Source organism: Hyperolius riggenbachi, chromosome 1, assembly GCF_040937935.1.
Source record: "Hyperolius riggenbachi isolate aHypRig1 chromosome 1, aHypRig1.pri, whole genome shotgun sequence".
NCBI classification, from domain to species: domain Eukaryota; kingdom Metazoa; phylum Chordata; class Amphibia; order Anura; family Hyperoliidae; genus Hyperolius; species Hyperolius riggenbachi.
The window spans coordinates 466,156,183-466,174,796 of record NC_090646.1 but is presented as its reverse complement, the minus strand read 5'-3'; the positions used below and the strand labels follow the sequence as shown (position 1 = coordinate 466,174,796).

The 18,614-nt window shown below is 44.0% G+C and overlaps 1 long non-coding RNA gene across 8 annotated transcripts in view; it reads right to left on the bottom strand.

Annotated features, from left to right (window-relative positions):
* Positions 1–6,440: 6,440 nt before the first annotated feature.
* LOC137521055 (uncharacterized) overlaps positions 6,441–18,614 on the bottom strand; it is a 523,185-nt gene continuing 511,011 nt past the window's right edge. For 6 of the 8 annotated variants that reach the window (XR_011022012.1, XR_011022007.1, XR_011022008.1 and 3 more), the window contains 2 exons: positions 14,011–14,095; positions 9,660–10,181 (listed from right to left, as the gene is read on the bottom strand). This is a non-coding gene — a long non-coding RNA (uncharacterized lncRNA). Of the gene's footprint in view, positions 6,555–9,659; positions 10,182–14,010; positions 14,096–18,614 lie in introns of those variants that run through there. The other 2 variants (XR_011022005.1, XR_011022009.1) reach the window with 2 other exon arrangements.

Sequence of the window (18,614 nt, the reverse complement as noted above, 5' to 3'; positions counted from 1 at the left end):
ACAACTAGGTCCGCTGCACAGCTACGTACTCACTCCCTGCTTGCCAGTTTTCATCAGGTTGACCCAATGGGCTGTGTAAGTAATGTACCTGCCCTGACCGTGCTTGACAGACCAGGCATCTGTGGTCAGATGGATCCTTGACCCAATGCTGTGTGCCAGAGATGACACCACTTGCCTTTCAACTTCATGGTACAGTTTGGGTATAATTGTGGCTTGGTATCTTCCACTGTGGTGTCCCAATGGCCACAAATTTTCGGATGGCCTCAGAGTCTACCAGCTGGTATGGTAACAGCTGGCGAGATAACAGTTCCGCCAAGCCAGCTGTCAGACGCCGGGCAAGGGGGTGACTGGCAGAAATTGGCTTCTTCTGCTCAAATATTTACCTCACGGACACCTGGCTGGTGCTGTGCGCAGAGGAGCAGGAACCGCTCAAGGTGAGAGGCGGAGTGGAGGAGGGTGGCTGTGAAGGTGCAAGGGAGAAAGTGGCTGAAGATGATGGACCTGAAGGAGGAAGAGGAGAAGGAGGGTGGCTTTTCTTTTGTGTGCTGCTTTTCCTCAGGTGATCTTCCCATTGCAGTTTGTGCCTTTTCTCCATGTACCTTTGTAAAGCAATTGTCCCTACGCGGCTGTTGGCCTTTCCACGGCTAAATTTTTGGCAGCATAGAGAACAGATGGCATTGCTCTGATCTGAGGCAGACACACACAAAAAAAAATTTTACACCGCTGAGCCCAGGGGTGTGGGCACTATGGTGGCATCAGCAGCTGACGTTGAAGGGCATGTTGGCTGGCTGTCCATAGGTGGCGATACATGGTGCCGGACACTGCCACCAGCTGTTTCTGATGACGAGCTCCCCCTGCTTCTTTCAGAGACTCATCTCCTCCTACTCCTCTCTGACTCCCCCTCTGAACTGTCCCCCTGTTCATCTCCTCTATTGGGAACCCACGTGATATCCGTATCATCATAATCATCATAATCATCCTCCCCAGCTTCGCTTGCCTCAGACACCTCATTAACTGCACCAACAGCAGGTACTTCATCATCCTCCTCCTAACACCTTACGTCCATAGTGTCGCCTAACTCAGACATATGAGGTGGTGTAACTTGCTTAGCACCTTCAGCTTGTTGTAACAATAATGGCTGTGAATCAGTGATTTCACCACCAAATAACTCCTGTGAAGTGTCAAATGCAGTGGATGTGGTGCATGTAGTAGTGCTGGTGGCTGTAGATGATGAGGTGTTGTGTTAAATAGTCAACCACGATCTGACAATCTTGGGAGTTGATGGGACGTCCCTTCTTCTGAGCACTATACTTTGGGCCAGGGCCACACGAAATCACGTCAGCACGACCTCGAACAGACCTGCTGAGTGGCCTGCCTCTGGGTCTGCCTCTGGCTCTGCCTCTGCCTGTTGTTTTTATCAGGGGGGGGGGTGAAGTGAAAGGTATGCACTGTCTTGACTTATACAATGTGCAGTCAAACAGGTGCAGTGAGAGGTATGCAGTGACTGGTATTACAATACAATGTGCAGCTGCCACACAGGTGCAGTTAACAGGTATGCACGGACTGGTATACTACACAGTGTGCGGTCACACAGGTACTGTGAACAATTATGCAATGACTAGTATTACAAATGTGCAGCTGTCCCACACACAGGTACCGTGAACAGGTGCAGTGCCTGGTGGTATATAACACTGCGTGCACTCATGTAGGTAGGTAGGTGCACTGAACAGGTAGGTATGCAGTGATTGGTATTACAAATGTGCAGCTGTCACACACAGGTACCGTGAACAGGTACAGTGACTGGTGGTATATAACACTGCGTGCGCTCACGTAGGTAGGTAGGTGCACTGAACATGTAGGTATGCAGTGATTGGTATTACAAATGTGCAGCTGTCACACACACACACAGGTACCGTGAACAAGTGCAGCTACTGACTGGTATATAACACTGCATGTGCTCACGTAGGTAGGTAGGTGCACTGAGCAGGTGGGCATGCAGTGATTGGTATTACAAATGTGCAGCTGTCACACACACAGGTACCGTGAACAGGTGCAGTGACTGACTGGTATATAACACTGTGTGCGCTCACGTAGGTAGGTAAGTAGGTGCACTGAACAGGTGGGTATGCAATGATTGGTATCACAAATGTGCAGCTGTCACACACACATGTATCGTGAACAGGTGCAGCGAATGGTGGTATATAACACTGCGTGTGCTCACGTAGGTAGGTAGGTGCACTGAACAGGTGGGTATGCAGTGATTGATATTACAAATGTGCAGCTGTCACACACACACAGGTAGTCACTGAATGTGCTAGGCCTGGCAGTGGCACAGTAGGAATTACCATGGTGCCAAGGTTTAGCAGCTGCGACTGTCTGACAGGGCTGTATATGCAGCACAAGTGTCTGTGGGACACACACAAAAAAAATAGATCACAAGAACAACATTAGCTCTCAAAACAGCTGTTGAGGATGACGAGTGCTTTTTAGCAATAAGTATCAGCAAGGAGCAACCTAACAAGCCTAACACAAAAGCCTAACTAAGCTTTCCCAATGGCAGCAGGTTCTCTCCCTTCTCTAATTACTGCAGCCACACGAGTGAGTGAAATGGCTGATGCTGCCTGCGTTTTATAAGGAGGGAGTGTAGCCTGATTGGCTACCCTGTGTCTGCTGACTGTGATGTAGAGGGTCAAAGTTGACCCTAATAATGTAGTTAGTATAGGGGGCGGGTCGAACTCGCATATAGTTTGCGGTTCACCGCGAATGCGAACCACCGAAGTTCACGTAAATAAGTTTGCGGTCGAACCGTTCGGGCCATCTCTACTGGTCTAATATATTCAAATATATTCAAGGGTAGTGACGGTCATGTCTAGGAGAACTCATGGAGAAGCATGTGATCTATTTAATCAGCTGATAAATTTGAAAGGCTCTGATTTGCTGTGATCACTTCCTGCTTTAAACAAAATGGGAGGAGGCGACCCAATATAATAATGGGTAAAGGTAGGTAATGAAACAGTCTTACCTCAGGTGGGAGGCTTAAATATAATAATTTTATTGGACACAGGAAAAGACAATGCATTTTGTGGGACCTGCCTGCTTCCTCAGTGTTATATGCCGCTGCATGCAGAAGTTAAAAACATATCCATAAACGTATCCTTAGCTGATTATTTTAGATTGCCCATTTTTAGGATTTCTCTCCATGCATTGAGCTGTTATTTTTGTAAGTGCTGATTTGGGTGGAGCTCTGCCACAACCCTAGTTCTGCAGTATGAAGGAAAGGTATGGGTCTTTGGACACTACATCTGAATATATTGGCTTTTCCCTGGTTGTCCTGCTCTGTCGCAGTGGGACTGGCATATCAATACAGGTGCAAAGAAAACCATCAGAAGAGCAGAGCAATTTCTAGAGCAACAAGTCTAAAATTTTATTTTAAAGTGGACCCAAGCTCTTGCAAAGAATAGACTGAAAACTGTTCATATCACATAGAAATGCTGTAGAAATCAGCTGCACTGAGCTGTGTTTGTTTATATAGATACAGTTGAGTGTAACAAATGCGTAATCAGTAGGCATGACTCACAGTGCCTCAGTTAGGGCCGGTTCACACGGACGGCAGGCGGCGTTGGGGCGGCCAGGAAGTCGTGTCGTCCTGTGACGTCCTGTTCGCTGGCGGCAGTACTGAGATCGTCGCGTTCAGCGTTTCTCCTCCCCGCAGGGGGACATGAAGCCGCGTCGGCTAGCCGTCCCTGGACGTCGCATGCGGCTTCTAGGGACGGCCGAAACGACGCGTTAAATCGGGATTGGAACGCCGCGCTTATGCTATCGACGGTAATCGACGGTAACCGCGCAATGCTAAACGCTCCCATTCACTTGAATGGGAGCGTTTAGCCGATAGGTCCCGAACGCTTGGCGGTAGACGCCGCCTGCCGTCCGTGTGAACCGGCCCTTAGATGTACAGAAAAGACAGATGCTTTAGCCCTTTCTTTGCTCCCTGAAAGTTCATCCAGTAAATTTTCAGGGCATTTTTTGGGATTTCTGTGCATGGAAACAACAATTTTTCCCCCTGATTGTTTTCATACCGTCCCTATTCTTTTAGAGCAGAGAGGAAGCTCAAATCCACTTTAATAGCTGAAACCTCACTATTGCTCTTGAAAACAACACTAGTTTTACTTGCACACACTTTTTGATGAGTCAGCCCCACTGTTTATTTGATGTTCTTCATCTGCAATGCTCCTCTCCTTATAGCAACAGACCGACCACCAAGGAACACTCATTTGTGGTTCAAACAGAATGTGTGTTTTTAGTGGGAGATTATTGGATCCCATTCCCTGCAATGTACTGGAGAGAGACAATGATCATGTTGTAGCCAGTAGCGTGTGGACAATAACAACGTAGAAAAGAGCAGTAGGAAACTCAAGTGACTAGGAAATAAGCGTAGGTCCATAAAGCTCCATGCAGGGCCCACTTTATGTAGGTGGTTGTATGAGATGTTAGCAGTGCTTAGTGCTGTGTGATATGTAGGTGGGAGCTTATCTGTACCCAGTGACACTGCGCTCTCCAAGCATGCTCACATAGGCACTGGAGAAGTTCCTGAACCCACCAGTAAATACTCATTGTACAAGAAGTGTAAAGCACGCCTTACAGTGGTAGAGTTTTCAGCTTCTTGCATATCGGATACAGTATTATAAATAGAAATGATAAATGTGAAACATTGAAGTTTTCTGTCTGTGACACAGATATCAAACACTGGGGGGGAACACGAATATACAGACAGTGCTGTCATCACTGGGATATGATCTATAGCCTTTGAGAGCGGAAGAGCAATAGTGTAATTAGAGGAGACTGTGTGGTTTCAGTTCATTGCTCTTTCATTTGTAACTAACCCACATAAAGAGCGTACTGCAGACTGTCTTTTCATCTGATTATATTTCTACAAATGTAGCAGCAATTATTTTCACTTCAGCTTAAATACAATGATTTAGACATCCATATTTACACAGCCTTACATTACATTATTCTAATCTGTTATCAACAATATCAAAAACATTGGAAATTCTTCTATGCTCATTTCTGGATCGCTTGAGAATAATAAGCTTAAAGCAGACCTGAATAATAATAATAAGAGAAATAAAACTGGTACAAGGCTACAACTCTTTATGGTAAACCTGAGTTGAAAATGGACTTATGAGATCATTCCTTTTATATGTGGTACTAATTATAATAACATAGTACTTAGTATTTTTATATTATATAGAACTTATATTTTTATTTTCTGCTTCATTTTAACCCCTTCCCGACCGTCCAACACCGATTGGTGGCGGGTGGCAGCTAGTGTTGGGCGAACAGTGTTCGCCACTGTTCGGGTTCTGCAGAACATCACCCTGTTCGGGTGATGTTCGAGTTCGGCCGAACACCTGATGGTGTTCGGCCTTTTAGTTCGGGTTCGCCCGAACTGCTCAATGCCCGGCCGAACAGGGCCCCTGTTCGGCCGAACAGGGCCCTGTTCGGCCGAATACGGCCCCCCTATGGGGTCGCAGGCATAAGGGGGGAGCATGCCCCGATCGCGGGGGGGGGGGGTCGGAAATTCCCCCCACCCCCTCCGCTAGCGCTCCCCCCTCTGCCCGCTTCCCCATAAAAAAGTTTGCGTAAAGTTAAATAGTACCGGTGGTGGCTGCTGCAGTGGCTGGCTGGCAGTGGTGTGAGTGAGGAGGAGGAGTCCGAGTAGGACGCGTTGAGGCCGGGCAGCGGGCGGTTCAGCGGTAGTACCCTTGTGGTACTTCCGCCCTTTCTCTGACCTCACGTCCTCTACGTGATGACGCATACGAGGGTACGCGTCTCACTACATGCTGACAAACTGAGAGAGGACCCAAGGTGTGCTGAGCCGGCGCTCCCCGCTGTGATCCAAAAGTGTGGTAGAGCCAGGTGGTGAAGATAGCTGCACGCAGAGCACTGGAAACCGGAAGAGCAGAGCACCTACTGTACTGACATCGGACTGGTGAGATCTGCTGGTTGGCCATACAGTTTAGTGCCTATGCATGCCTTTGGTGTCAGTGAAAGTCTGCTGTGCGGGGACCCTCTTTATCTGGCAGCATACCATCTAATCATGGCCCAGGGATAGTTCGCTTTATGTTCCTTCCCTCCCACTCTGAAGAAAAAATCCGGGGTAGCGTGGTACCGGTACCAGTGTGGGTGAGGTATGAGTAATGCGTGCTGGGTCATGTGTGAGGAGCGCTCCACAGGCAGTTTTAAGTGTTTTTAGGTATTGTGGATCCTATTATGTGGAATTTTGTACTGATTAAAGGTTTATTATTGATTGGATAAGTCCACGAGCAGTTACTATAGTACTTTGAAATTATATAATTTTATTTAGTCTGCATTATACTGTATTATACTTTCTTTACTGTACAACCATTGACCTACCATTCGTACTTGTGTCACACCACTTACAAAAGGTAACTGAGAACGTGCTTGATTCCTGATGAATCAAGTTCTCCCATTGGTCCAGCTCAGGGGGAATCCTTGATGTTATGTTACAGTATGGTGTTAAGGATTCTTTTCTAATACAAAAACATAAAAAAAGTATTATAAATGTAATATATATATATATATTTTTTTTTTCTCCTCTCTAGTGAGGTATCTAATGTTTGCATTTTTCTCTCAATTAAATGGTATATACTATCCCGTGTATAGGCCGACCCCCCCCCCCCCCCATCCCGTGTATAGGCCGACCCCCCCCGACCCCAAACACACACACACACACACACACTTTTGCCCCTAAAAAACCAACACATGAACAATATGTGATAATACGTGACCCATGGATAAGCCAACCCCCACTGTCTCCCCCTAGTCTCCGCCTTGTATGTGGTGCAGAGTGACTCCTTACTGTATGTGGTGCCTCCCTCCTGTATGTGGTGCAGATCTATACTTGCTAGAGATCCAAGCTTCAGTGTCTTTTGGTCTCTAGGCAGCCATTTTCCTGTCTCCCTTGTATCTTTGTACTCACCGCTGACCTCTAGTGGCCGAATAAAGAACTGCAAGGGAAACAGGATGAAAAGAAAATGAAACCTGGACATCGAGGAAGGGGAGCTGCATGGGAGACGGGAAGATCACTGGCAGGAATGAGGAGAGGTAACTATTCCCGTGACAGTTAATAATGGCGCACAGCGCCAGGGGAATACAAAGGGCGCCCCATAGACTTACATTATATAACGCTATTTAGCGTTATAAGTGTTAAAAAATGGCGCAGGCAGTGTGCCTTACACTTATAACGCTAAATAGCGTTATAATTGTTCAAGAATGCAGCGGGGGTCGGGGGAGGAGAGAGTCAGCGGGACACTGGAGGGCATAGGCAGCGGGGAGGATGTGTGCAGAAGCATACGTTACCTTGTCCCGGCCGCCGATCGCTCCTTCCCTCCGCTCTTGCACTTCTTCCATTCGTTTACTGTAGTCCTGCAGCCGGCCAATCACCATGTGGCTTCAGTCTCCGCATGCTGATTGGCCGGCTGCGGGACTACAGCAAACGAATGGAAGGAGCGGAGGGAAGGAGCGATCACTGGCCCAGGATAAGGTAACGTATGCTTCTGCATACATCCGCTGCCTATGCCCTCTAGTCTCCCGCTGCCTCTCTCCCCCAGCCCTGCATGTTTATCATGGCGCACCGCTCTGCAATCAATGTAGCATAAAACGAAATTTACCGTTTTATTGTATTTACATTAGAACGGTAAATAGCGTTTTATGATACATTTATCGGCAGAACGGTGCGCCATTTTTCTCCCTGCGCCATTTTCGGATGGACCCAACTATTCCCACACATCCCCACATATGACTCGCATATAAGCTGACTCCACTTTTGGGACACTTTTTTTGTCCCAAAATTGGCTTATATGCAAGTATATTCAGTACCACTGCATTAATGAAGATTCAGTTTCTAGCAATTTGCTGCAGTATGTAATCAAACACAGCAATACATCATCTTTTTATGTCCAGTAGAATTAGAACTTATGTCATTTTTTATTGGTAATCCTCACTTCCAGTCCCCCAGGTCATATGGGTTTTACAATATGGCTCAAGAGATCTTGTAGACAGGAAGGCCCTTATTCAATCCACTTTTTCCCCTACGTTTTCACCTAGGTGATATTTTCACACCTTATCAATAAAATGCCTTTTAAGACACCAACAAGCAGGAAAATACTCCAATAATAATTTTGACTGCATTTTTTCACCAACTTTTTGGTACTTTTTTTCAATTGCAAAGTGCTGAAAAGTTATTTCAAACAGAAGATTAAAAATGATCTCCTAGGAGAAAACACAGGAGGAAAAGTGAATTGATTAAGGGCCAGTTCATACTGGCACTTATCTGCTAAATGGATCTGTGAAAACAGATCCAATTTCCGTTCAAACTGATTTTGTTTTCATTCCGTTCCCGTTCAGTTGCTTCAGTTCCATTTCCCCATATACCCCCCAGACCCCCATCACCAAATAGATGAAAGTAGATATTGCTGGCTAGAACGGTCCAGTTTTTAGCTAGTGCGCACCACAGGATCCATTTCTCTTTGCCCCCAATGCAGTGCTTCAGCGTCCATTTCCATCTGTTCCGCTGGGCTCCGCTGTCTGGAGGAATTGCTGCAGCACCAAACTTGTGTTCCGTAAAGCAGAGCGTGCGGAATGGATCTATTCGAATGGGCCAATGTGAATGGATCCATTGATTAACATTGGATCTGTTCACATCCGTTACGATCTGTTAAGCTACGATTAATGACTGGACTGTTTTTAATTGCCAGTACGAACCGAACCTGAGGGCCGGAGTGAAGAAAAAACTCTGCTCCAGGATTCAAACGTTGTGCGTCTGTGTCAAAAGTGGTGTCTTTAACCAGTGCACTATTATTATTATTTATTGTACTTATAAAGCGCCAACATATTACGCAGCGCTGCACAATAGATAAATGGGTTAACATACAGGTAGAACATACGGAAACTCACAACAAAACAAGATCATGCAAATGATTTGATAACAATACAGTGTCATAGGTCAAAATAGAGACTGTTCAAGTCTACAAGAGAGGTGTTTGTGAGTAAGATTGCATAATCAAGCTGGATACATTAGGGAGGAGGGCCCTGCCAGAGGCTTACAATCTAAAGGGTGGGGTGGAGACAATAGGTGCATCTTTTGAGAGGGTATCTAACAGAACATATTATGGTGCTGGTGTAGGGGGGTATGCGAGCGTGAAGAGGTGAGTCTTGAGAGCTTATTTGAAGGTATTAAAGGTGGGGGCGAGTCTGACGGCTGGTGGGAGTGAGTTCCAGAGAGTAGGGGCAGCCCTGGTGAAGTCCTGCAATTGTGCATGTGACTGAGTTATGCGTGGTGCGACTAGGCACAGGTCAATGGAGGATCGGAGGGGGCGGGCTGGTATGTGCCTGTGGACCAGATCAGAGATGTAGGTCAGGCAGGTCTTGTGCACTGATTTGTAGGCCAAGCACAGGATTTTGAAATTGATCCTAAAACTGATGGGGAGCCAGCCACCTCTGCATTCCAACATGGTGCACTCTGCAGGCAAGTCATTTACATGAGGTGCTGTCCTAGGATGGCCTGTGTCTTTTTGGAAGTGGAAATACCCCATCTGTAGAGTGCCCATTTGTGGGATAAATAATGATTACACTCCTGTAGCAATCTGCGGTCTGACTGGAAAGCCGAATCACCTTCATATGTTTAGATATTTTCTGGAATCTCTAGGGAGAAAAAAAAGATTGCCCTGGAAGCCCCAGGCATTAATAATGACTATTACCTTAGATTAATCAATAGGATATGACTTCCTGCGCTGTACGCTGCTTGTGTCAATTAAATTTATGAATGTGCTCGCCTCTGCCATGACTTCTTTTGCTTAAATTCCCCTATATTGCTTTCCTTCAGATTTCCTCAGTGCGGCTTCCGTGATTCACTGCACACAAATGCCTCTGAACACATTTATCAGACATTCTTCATTCCTCACATTTTTACCTATGCTGTACGCATGGAATATAACAGTATGATAAAGTTCCAGGTTACACAAATACTCTGCTTCTATCAGTCTCTTACATCTGGTTACCAGCAAACACACCCAGTGGGATACTCCATATTCCCCAAGGGATTTCTGTTCTGTAACTGGTATTCTTCAAAATAAATTCGCCCTTTGACTGTTCATCCTCTGGAAAAGAGAAAGAGGGGGGAAAAAGGTTTTAAGTTTACTGGGGTTTTTGTTTCTATCAAGGTTGGTTTTAGCTCTTGTTCAGCCTCCCAAGTGTTTGATGCATATGATAGTTCATATAGTTGCATTCATTAGCAGTGCACATTGTTTTGTGCATACATGCCTTTACTTTTTGCAATAAATATATTGAAAGTATCTGGCTTGCAGGATCCAGTAGCTTTTTATTGCCAGCAGAGTGGGAGATCTTTACCCAGCACAAAGCAGATCACCAGACCTTTACCCAATCTACCTCCTCCAACTGTTAAAAGCAGTGTTGGACTGGGAGCTGGAAAAGCTGAGGAGAGACACAGGCTGGCCAAGCAGCAGTAATCAGGAGTTGCTGCTCCCTGTGAAGACTTGCTGCAGTTTTCCATTGGGAGTGATAACACAGGGTTACTGCTGCTTGGCCAGCAGGTGGATTTCCTCAGTTTTTCCACCTCCCAGTCCGACACTGGTTAAAAGACATTGCCTCTTTGTGGTCAGCACAGCAACTACAGCGTGGGGAGCAGGGATGGGCTTCCGAGGCTGTAGGTACTCAGAATGGAAATGTTAATGAAGAGCTGATTAATCAGCTGGTGACCAAGGGTGACCGGGGGTTAACTTACCTATAAACCAGAAGGAGGAAGCGCGGTAGTGAGTCGTGGGATGCGGCCAACACTTTGCGTATGACGCGATTGACATGCAGGGATCCCGCGGACTTATGGGTAAGTTAACCCTCCGTCACCCGTGGTCACAGCTGATTAAACAGCTCCTCATTAACATTTTGAATCCAAGTAGCTTTGGCTTCGTAGCTACTCGGGAAGCCCATCCCTGCTTAGCAGTTCTTTCCTGCCAGTGTGTAATGAAGCATTTCACTCTCCATGGTGTGTTTATAAAAGCCTTGTGTACCTATCTCCCTGCCCTACCTGCAATAGCAAGCTATTTCTCACAACTCTTTTGTTGGAGGAGGAAGTGGCAAGAGTAAATTTTTTATGCCACATGCTTCACACTGAGCAAGAAGGAACTAGACTGCAATTGCTTAAGAGGTGCTGTGGAGCTTAACGAGGAACTCCAGTAAAAATAATGTAATAAAAAAGTGCTTCATTATTACAATAGTTATGTATAAATGATTTAGTCAGTGTTTGTCCATCTTTCCTCTCCCTGATTTACATTCTGACATTTATCACATGGTGATCTTTTTACTGCTGGCAGGTGATGTCAGTTGAAGGTGGTGCTGCTTGCTTTTTGGGCAGTTGGAAACAGCTGTTATTTCCCACAATTCAACAAGGCTTCCACAGTGTGATGTCAGAACCTTGATCCTGACATCACACTGTGGGAGAGGCTTCCCCACAATATCAGCCATACAGAGCCCCCCTGATGATCAGTTTGTGAAAAGGAAAATATTTCTCATAGGAAAGGGGGTATCAGCTGAAGTTCAATTCTTTGTTATGGTTTCTCTTTATGTACTGGCCATAAATCATTAATTTACTAACTTTACTTTACTTTAAAAACACCACTCTAATGTGCAGCAGCTTTCTGTTATACAGTCAAAAAATGGCTCCATGTTTCACGCCAATGTCCTTTGTCAAATGTAAATTAAGGCTCAAAATGTTGTTCCATATTTAGTCTGAATGTACGAAATATGTAGTGATTTTCCTAGACTCTTACATCCTGGGTGGTCGCTGTGTCAAAGATGTACTCCTTATCTGGATGTGAATTGAGGATGACATGACTTAGCGGAGCTACGTCACATGACCGGCACAATCAGGAAGTCGCAAGAAGGGAAGGTCTGAGGCAGCGTGTGTGTGAGCGGCTACCCGGGACTGCATCCGCATATGTGTTACATGCCTGTTTACCTCCTACGCTTGTGAGTTTGATACTCTTTTTTATTCGTACTCTATTAAATGATTTTACACTATCTGGCGCTATTTTGAGTCCTAGAATCTGGTCGCGTTGGTCTGATCCTTGCCCTGTCTCCCGCTCATGCTGTATATCCCTACCTCCGGATTTGTTGGAGGCTGATTGGGTGAGTGCGGGCACTCAGGGGGGAGTGTGTCCAAGCACAGTGGTGTGTTCACTTTGGAGTGGTGACGGGCAACGCGTGTGCCAATTGGATTATGCTATGTCCCCCTTTCTGTTTTCTTTTTCATGACATGTTGGCTGTTGATTGAAGAAACCTTCTAGAGTCCTGGGACATTCAGCTGGACACAGTTCAAACTACTGGATGGTGACTTTTTGAAGTGACTTTTTCTTAATTTCAGCCATTGAGCGCTTCTAATCTTTTAAAAAATGACTTAGCAATCATAGGCTTGTGTGCCTCCTTAAAGTGGAGCTGTCATCCATACTATCTCAGAAAAAAACACATATATAAGTAGATAAATACTTATATGTATTGCACTGTCCACATTTTGATTTTAGTGATTTCTCTATAGTAAAAAAAGAGCCCATTGTGACTGTGTCTATCTTGAAGCCAATCCTGACATCATTTCCTCCCTTACTCTGTCTGTGTTTTATTACCTGCCTCCCAGTCTCCAGACACTCCCACCCAGCTCTGCAGTGGAAAGTGCATTGTTTCAGCTTGAGAAATATTGGCAATCAGAGAGGAACAGAGGTGTGGGAGGGGAAAACGGGAGGGAAAGAGGCTTCAGCCAGTCATGCTGCAATAGTTATTTTTGAGGGGAAATTAAAGAAGTAAAAAAAGAAAACCCAGCATGCCCTGCAACTTCCTTTGTGCAGCAGATGTTACAAATAAGACCTAGGGAAACTGGGTAATGATGTTTTACAGAGAAGAAAAGTAAGAGTGATTTTTAACTTTGGGATTGCCTGGTTAGCATCCTCATTACTTGTTTACCAGATACAAATAAAGAATTGATTTTTGATTTTATGTCCGACAGTTACACTTTCAATCTTGGTAGAGCCAAAGGAAGTTTTGCGATTCCGAGTGTGAATGGGGCCATAGGGGTACTTTTGAGATTTTACTGTAGGTGACTTCATGTGCATATTTCCAATAAAAGATGCTGTGACTGTCTAACAGTGACCCAAGAGAGAGATGATGATGAGAGAGAAATGATCAATGAGATGCAAATATTTCAGAATTTATGCAAATGTATGTACATTTGTTATAAAAAAATATATGCAGCTTGAAAAGGACCAATCAATTTAAACCTGGGTGAGACGGACTTGATTGGTCTATTTTCAAGTGGTATACATTTGCGTAAAATTTACATACAATTGCATAAACTCAGGAGTATTTGCATATCTTTGATTATCCTTAGTCGTGAGGTAACAGCACAGTAATTTCAAGAGTATTTTTTAGTTCCAAATATTATAATATGAATAAAGCAAATGTATATAAATAATAGATTAATTAACAATAGTAACAGTTCTGTCACATTACTAACAAAGTAAACAACTTTTCTTTATGCTTTATAGATGCATAAGAACAGGGCCGTCAGATGAAGTTCAGCCTATATGGAGTCTATTTAAAGGCCATCAAGTTGATATTCTTTTATCCCTCCGGTAATTATTCATTTTATTTTCCTTAAACCAAAGGGTATTTCATGCTCTTTTGGTTAAGCAGCAGAGCCTCAGCGATCATACATCACTTGTCTGCTAAGGCTGCAGATAATAAGAGCCACATAATTGTTTTCCTCTACATCTCCCAGATTCCTGATAGTTTAGATGTTGGTTTAATTTACCAATGATTCAGTCATGATCTTCTACAGGAAATAGGACATTACCTACATCAAAAATCGACTCCATTTTACAGATCTATTGAAGGAAGAACGGAAGCTCTAATGCAATTATTTACCCTGATTGCCTTTAAAAGTCAAGACAAATCCTTATCTTCTGCTGCCCGAAACTTAAATCATCTGGAGAGGGGAGGTCAAATCTTCCTGGAAAAAGTAGAAAACATGATGATATATGATTGTTTACTAAGATCTTCAAATTCCGACAGGGAAAAAAAAAAATTTTGGTTTTGGCCTAGCTTATAATAGATCACAGCATGTTGCCATGGGGTCTAAATAACGCTATAGGTGCCTCAATAAAAGCAATCATGCTACACAGTTATTAATCAGACTAAACAAGCACTAGATACTGGGAGGATACTTTGAGACATCTGGTTATAGGCAATCACCTTTTACATGCTTGCTATGAGAAACATATACTATTAATATAGTGCGGGTCATGTCTGTGGATTCTGTGATATCTCAAAGCATTTTGTTGAACTTCAGTTTGTTCATTTTTTTTCTTCTCAAAAGCAGGTCATGTTTTTCCATCAAACACAAAACTGTACTGTGTCTATATAAAAATATAGCATATACAGATCTACAGTAATTTAGCAAAATAAATGGATAAATCGAAAACCTAAAGTGTTAGTGTACTTATACAAAAGTGAGGTTAAAATGTCACCTGGTGGGGGACGAGAAAGAGAGCAGAAAAAGTGAATCAGGCACCGGGTTGGCTTTGTCAGCAATGTAATAGCCTGCAATGTTAGACTGGTGTGAGTTGGGTGCCCAGGTATTAGGCTCCCACCTGTTACTGTTAGGAATTTAGGAGGGAGACTCTTAGTGTTAAAATAGGAGACTGGTTAAAAAGAGCTGTGGAGTCAGTACAAAAACCCAGCTCCAACTCCGATCCCTCAGTTTATGATACCGCCGACTCCTCGACTCCAACTCCTCTAATTTGCATATAACGATCTTGTTGATTGAAATATGTAAGAAGGGAGAACCGAGAACCCAATATAGTGTAGTAAGTATTGATAAATGGGTTTATGAAACGAGTACTGAAATATGCTCACAAACCAGGGTTACCTCCAGGCAACCACTGTATAACCAGGTGAGGAGAGTATCCTGTCCTCACTCAGGAATAAGAAGTCACTCTCTGTAGATAGGAAAAGAAAGGGGTATCCCCCTCCACCAGGGGTGGATATTGATTATAACGTAATGAAGAACAGAGAAGATAAAAGGATAAAATCAGTTCTTAAAAAGTTAAAAAATGCTTAGGAGGCAGTGGTGGACTTACCTCCTGCAAGCAGACACAACAAGCTGTGTATTCAAGATAAAGTAAATTTATTGGTACACTCCAGGGGGTTATTCGCAACACGTTTCGCAGGCCTATATCCACTTCATCAGGCAATAGATAGTTTGAGTACACAACAGCATTTTGTCCGGACGCGCCAGGTGTTACCCGGACTAAATGCTGTTGTGTACTCCAACTATCTATTGCCTGATGAAGCAGGTATAACCCTGTGAAACGTGTTGCGAATAACCCCTGGAGTGTAACAATAAATTTAATTTATCTTGAATACACAGCTTGCAGGAGGTAAGTCCACCACTGCCTCCTAAGCATTTTTTAACTTTTTAAGAACTGATTTTATCCTTTTGGCGCCTCTGTTCTTCATTACGTTATATATTGTTGATTCAAAGTATGTAACATAAAAGGCATTTCATCACTGCCAAAGCTTAGTAATTTTAAAGCTATGTTAAGATGGCATTTGCTTTTGGAAATAAAACAAAGCTCCTGGCCAGGAGACACTCTACCTTCTCGGCCATGCTGGCCTGTCATTGCCAGCGTGAATGCTCCGGCATTCAGCAGGAACAATGTCGCATATCAGTTGGGTTCTGGCATGTAGCTCTGTTAGCTATGAACTGAAACCCAGCTAGTTCGAGGTTCAAGTGAATTTTTTCTTTTAAGGACACACTGACTGACTGCATTTTGAGAACTAATAGCTTTCTTCTGCAGAAGATCACACATGCCACAGCCACGGGATGATGCACCACAACGACTCCAAGAACTTCGGAGCTTTGGCCTGCCTCTGCCTGTCATGTCAGTTGTAGTGAGTGACCAGCCTTGCCTGAAGGGGTATTAGAGTATAGCCAGAAATGTTTTTGACACTTCACAGTAACGCACAGTAAGGTTATGTGTGTTGGTGTAACACTGTAAGCTAATCACACCCTCAGTTGCAGGCCTGTATAGTTTGCATTAGACGTGAACGGCGAATTGTTCTGCCATCACTATTAAACAAGTATGCAGCTTGAACATGGATCAATCAGCTCCTGCAAAGGTGGAATGTGATTAGTCCTTTTTAAAGTTGCATAAATTTGCATTATGCGTAAACATGCATCAACCCAGAATTATTTTCTTTTTATTGACCATCCCTACAAGTGACACAGCTACTCATCAGACTTTATATTTACAGCAGATTTGTCATTTATTATATATGTTACAGCCAGAACCCGAAGTCTGGCCACTTCGGGTTCTGGCCAGTCAAAACGCGAAGTGGCCGTGCACCTGCGGCCAATGTTAGAAATGAAAAGGCTTTCCGGCTCCCAGCAGCGTTACATTAATGAATTCACCCCCGGTGGCAATGTAACAGATGAAGCCGCCTCTTTGGCTCTGCCTCCTCCTCCTGCCCCTCTCCTATGCAGCTTTGGCAGCCGGGGATGCGTGTCCCCCAGGGCCGGTCATAGGGGGGGAATCCTGCCGTTTGTTCTTGCAGAGCGAGTGTTGGCAGAAGTAATGTCTGCAGCCTCCCTGCTCTGCTTCCCTGCAGCTACGAACGATCCTGGCGGACACGCGTATCCCTGGCTGCCAAAGTTGTATAGGAGAGGGGCGGGGGGAGGAGAGGAGGCAGAGCCGAAGAGGCGGCTTAATCTGTTACATTGTTGCCAGGGGGGAATTCATTCATTTAATGCCGCCCTGGAGCCAGGAATCCTTTTCATTTGTAACATTGGCCGCAGGTGCACGGCCACTTCGCGTTTTGACTGGCCAGAACCCGAAGTGGCAATACTTCGGGTTCTGGCCGTAACATATATAAATGATTCCTGTGTACATATCAAATATGGAGCTGGGAAAAAAGGGCGCATGCCGCTAGTGGACAAAAAGGGCGCCGCCATTCACTCCCATAATAAATAGCGTTTAATGGGCGCCGGGTAGGAAAAAAGGGCGCCGGAGCTAAATAAAGTTTATAAACGGCGCCAGGAGCTAAATAAAGTTTACAAACGGCGCCCGGAGCTGTTTAATGATTTATAAGTGTGCTTGTGGTGATTTACGTTTATAAAATGCACCCGTGCCGAATAACGTTTATGAAAATACTAAACATATTTATCTTATTTAAATAATTAAAACATTATTTAAAGTTTTATCCCTTACTGTTTGTAAAACATTATTATTCACAAAATAAAGCGATCAGTACGTAACGTAAATTGCAAAATATTTTTTTAATCCACAATTAGTAAAACATAATTATCCACATAATAAAGGGGGGTCTTAGGTTTAGGCACCAACAGGGGGGTCTTAGGTTTAGGCACCAACAGGGGGGTCTTAGGTTTAGGCATTAACAGGGGGGTCTTAGGTTTAGGCATTAACAGGGGGGTCTTAGGTTTAGGCACCAACAGGGGGGTCTTAGGTTTAGGCACCAACAGGGGGGTCTTAGGTTTAGGCACCAAGAGGGGGGTCTAGGGGTTAGGGGTAGGTACAGGGAGGGTTACTTAGGCACCAACAGGGGGGTCTTAGGTTTAGGCACCAACAGGGGGGTCTTAGGTTTAGGCACCAACAGGGGGGTCTTAGGTTTAGGCACCAACAGGGGGGTCTTAGGTTTAGGCACCAACAGGGGGGTCTTAGGTTTAGGCACCAACAGGGGGGTCTAGGGGTTAGGGGTAGGTACAGGGAGGGTTACTTAGGCACCAACAGGGGGGGTCTTAGGTTTAGGCACCAACAGGGGGGTCTTAGGTTTAGGCACCAACAGGGGAGTCTAGGGGTTAGGGATAGGTACAGGTAGGGTTCTGTGTAAGAGTAGGCTTAGGTATAGTTTTAGTAAAATTTTAGTAATAATTACTAATGTATTACAACACTTATTACGAACGTAGTTATATTTATATCATCTTTATAAACAATATTTTCAGATTTTATTATAAGAACAAACCATAAATGACGGTTATTCACAATAATATACAATTATAACAATTAAACATATATTATTGGTTTTTTTATAAACGTAATTATAAGTTTAACTTTTGAAACAGGGAAGATTAACGTTTTCACAATTTCCGATTTCATAGACATTATTTAATGATTTATAATTTTGTTAAACATTATTTGTAAACGAAATATAGCACACTATATTTATAACCCTATTAATGATTAATTATTATTTAGAGTTTACACCCCGCGCCCTTTTTGTCCAGGCGCCCTTTTTGTACGTACGCATCAAATATACAGTCACAGTTACATATGTATATCTGATTTTAAATATACAGTAACTGCTTTATTGCAGCAGCACTTGTAACTTTTTTTTATTGGTTTATGAATTCATTTTTGTGGACTAAGTACTACTATTACTGTATATACAAGTTAATTATGCTGACTTTTATCTGAGAAATAGAACATTAAATCATAGTTTTCTCTTTTAAT